Consider the following 3,559-nt stretch of genomic DNA (forward strand, 5'->3'; position numbering starts at 1 on the left):
ACTTTTGCTTATCTCCTCACAATCACTGAATAGAGACAATACTATTCCTGCTGCATCATGAGTATATTAGATATACTGAGACACTTACCAATTTTCATACTTTCTAATTTTTAAATAATCTCCACTTATGTTTCTATTATAATTATTTGGCTTTTTACTAAAACTTTTAACATAGTCAAAGCTTTTAAGCCTTAAGGGGTTAATAATATTTGCAAAATATTTATAAATCACAACAAAATCATTACAAACCAAACAATCCATGATATAGCCCACAAAAGAAGATAGGAGGTACGACCCTCCTTGCTTACTAGCCTAACCAATTGCTGATATCGTTAAGTTTGTGGTGAATAGAGATGAGGAATTTTTATTCTGATACCCAATCTTGTACCTGTAAAAATTCTCAGTAGAAATTTCTAAGGGAAAGAATTTCTGTGTACCAAATACTAAAAGTAATTATTTCTAGGCGGTAGAAGTACTGGTGATTTTTACTTTTTCCTTAATCCTGTTTCTATTATATTTCCTGTTTACATTACATTTCCAACAAATTTTTATGAGACTATATTACTTTCATAGTAAAAAAAACCCTCAATGCTATTAAGACACAAAATTTTATAAAGGAGAATTAATGGTAACTTTGGAGAGAACAGTTTCAGTAAAATGAGAAGTTTTAAGAATTTGGATTGATGTCATTTCCCTATTAAGAATGGAAATAATGAAACAACCCTGAACATTTTCAAATGGATTTTGGTAACTTTTTGCTAAAGGAGATGAATTAGTGACTGGCCTTCTTGTTCTCTTCCACAGTTTCTTCATATAATTTCTTTATTTTTTAAAATTTTTATCTAAATATCTATGAGAATAAAAAAGACCATAATGGGCTGCAAAGATCAAAAATGAGGCTAGTTCTGTAATTAACAGGCTGACCGTGACTCATTTCACTGAAAAGCAGAAGGAAGTACATTCCAGATGCATGAGCCAGTATGGATGGAAGCGGGAATGAGCACACTATGTGTAAAGGACTGTACGAAGAGTCCCTGTCTCTAGAGCTGGGGTTAGTTTGGGAACAGGTGGGGAGCAAGTGATAGTTGTGACAGGACTAAAAGTGATAAGCCCTGAATGTAAGGTATAGAAGTCTGCACTTTGTACTATAAGAAATGTATCCCCTTAAATTTTTAAGCAGGGGTGTGACATTATAAAAGTGATGTCAGAGGAAGATTAACCTATGGTAGTGCATTAGCTGAATTACAGAAAGGCAAGCCTATCAAACTAAGAACTAGAAGACTATAAAGAATAGAAAGTAAAGAGGAAAATGAGCATTTTTAAGAGAGATGACAATTTGATAAAGAGGAAAATAACTTAGTATTTCTCATTCTCTTCCACTAATTCAGTCAACAAACTTTTCCTGAGTACCTAGTACATTCCAGATCCTGAGCTTTAAGGATACAACAGGGAACAAGGCAGTTATGTCCACTCTGAAGGGGCTTACGGTAATACTCTTTCTTTTTTTTTCCCAGTAAATTTTTCTTTAAATTCTTGTTTTTATAAACAATTCCCAAGCATTTTTGTAAGTATTTTAAAATATTTTTAATTTCTATTAACTTGGGTTGTAGACTGCTTTAGAATGTTATGCCCTCTCTGTTCCCTAGCTATGTTTTCATCACAATAGTCACGGATTTGCTTACCTCCTTTCCCACTATGTCACTCTAAGCTTCCTGCAAGCAGAGACCATGTCTTACTGGATGCTTTTTCACCAGGACACTCAGAAAATTTCAAGAGAGTGCAGTGAGTTAGCAAATAAATGTACAGATTTTATCTGGAACTATGAATAAAACACATAATTTCCTCTTTTAGTATCCCAGATATAGTTGACAGATGATTTTAAGTTTCACTCAATTATCAGTGCTTTCCAAAACTTTTCTACCAATTAATACAGCAAGTGGGAGGACACAATGCTACCAGTTCCCCCATGGAGTCTGAGGATGCAACCGAGCACAAGTATGAAAGAGCTTTTAAGTCACAATCACTCAGGCATTATTCTATGCATTAGAGATATATAGCCAAGGTTCCTGTCCTTGTAATAGGGCTTAATTTAAGAGAGGACAGATGAACAATAATTAAATAAAAAAGAAAAGGTCCCTACCATTTTCACTTGGAGTAAAAAGGTAAGGGGTAGTTTTAAGTGATACATTAGGAGGCACATAATTTTATAAATAACAGAATAATCAATGTTATAAGGGAAATAAATCATAGTACTATAACAGAGTGATCAGGGAGGCTATTTTATAAAGGTCAAGAAAGGCCCCAATTAGATGATTTTTGAGGAAAAACCTGAATGATGAAAAAAAGCCAGTTTCATGAAGGGCACTTAATAAGCAGAAGGACTGCAAGCACAAAGATCTTTAGGCAAGAATGATTTTGGTAGGATTAAGGAACAGAAAGGAGGCTACATCAACCTGTATAAACCAAGTTAAGCTGCAGAAATAACAATGACAAGAGCTAAGTGACTTAAACATTAAAAACAAAAAATTGTTGTTCACACTTTACATCCAGTGCAGAGCAGCAGGGGACTGTGCTCATGAGAGCAGCCCCACAGAGACCCAGCTAACAGGGGCTCCATTTCAGTATGTACTTCTATGATGAACTTATTGTGTCACGGGGAGCAATCAGTGGTGAATCATGCACTGGCTCTTAAGAAGTGACATCCTATTTCCTTGACCAAACCAAGTCGCATGGCCATGCCTAAGTTTAAAGGATTGGAGAAGTGCAATTCTACACAAGTCTGGAAGGAGGAGAGCTGAAAGCTCCATGAATAGCCCTAATGACTACAGTTTGAGTATCCCTTATCCAAAATGCTTGGAACCAGTAGTGTTTTGGATTGTGGATTTTTTTTTTTTTTTTTTTTTGGAATTTGGAATAACTACATTATATAATTAAACATCCCAAATCAGAAAATACAAAATCCAAAATGCTCCAATGAGCGTTTACTTTAAGTGTCACACTGGAGCTCAAAAAGTTTTGGATTTCAGAGCATTTCAGATTTTGGATATTCAGATTTGGGATGCTCAATCTGTATTTAAAAAGTCATGCTAGAAGTTGGTGAGCAAAGAGGGTTGTTGTAAGCTTAGAAATTTCTTTCCTTTCTTACTAAAAGTTCAGAAGTTTACCCTCTGTTTCTAAATACATCAAAGCTTGTTTTAATTTCAAAGTAAAGTTTTCTCCCAACTTTTTTGGCATTATTGATGCTATAGAACTATGTATCTCATAACACGTGACTGTATAAACCTGGAAGCACCAAATTTCTCAGTTCAAGTTCAGCTAACTCATAAGCTTAACATAATGATTAACATTTTCCAAGAAAGTTATTATGAGATAAACAACTAAGAAATTGAGACAGTTTGGAAATTATTTAAAAATCAGACTACTACTTCATTACATTGGAAATATCTTAAAATGGTTTATTTTCTATCTTTCCCGGCCACATTCCTTATTCCTCTTTTGGGGGCAGGACTGATGGAAAATTAGTAATATATTATGCTGAAATAAGAAAAAAAACAAGGCC

General features: G+C 34.4%; 1 protein-coding gene across 2 annotated transcripts in view; it reads right to left on the reverse strand.

Annotated features, from left to right (window-relative positions):
* Nucleotides 1-3,559, reverse strand: part of MTMR2 (myotubularin related protein 2) — a 97,049-nt gene that overhangs the window by 54,826 nt on the left and 38,664 nt on the right. The gene's annotated exons all lie outside the window — the stretch shown is intronic.

This window comes from Propithecus coquereli, unplaced genomic scaffold, assembly GCF_000956105.1.
Source record: "Propithecus coquereli isolate 6110/MARCELLA unplaced genomic scaffold, Pcoq_1.0 Scaffold65, whole genome shotgun sequence".
NCBI lineage: Eukaryota > Metazoa > Chordata > Mammalia > Primates > Indriidae > Propithecus > Propithecus coquereli.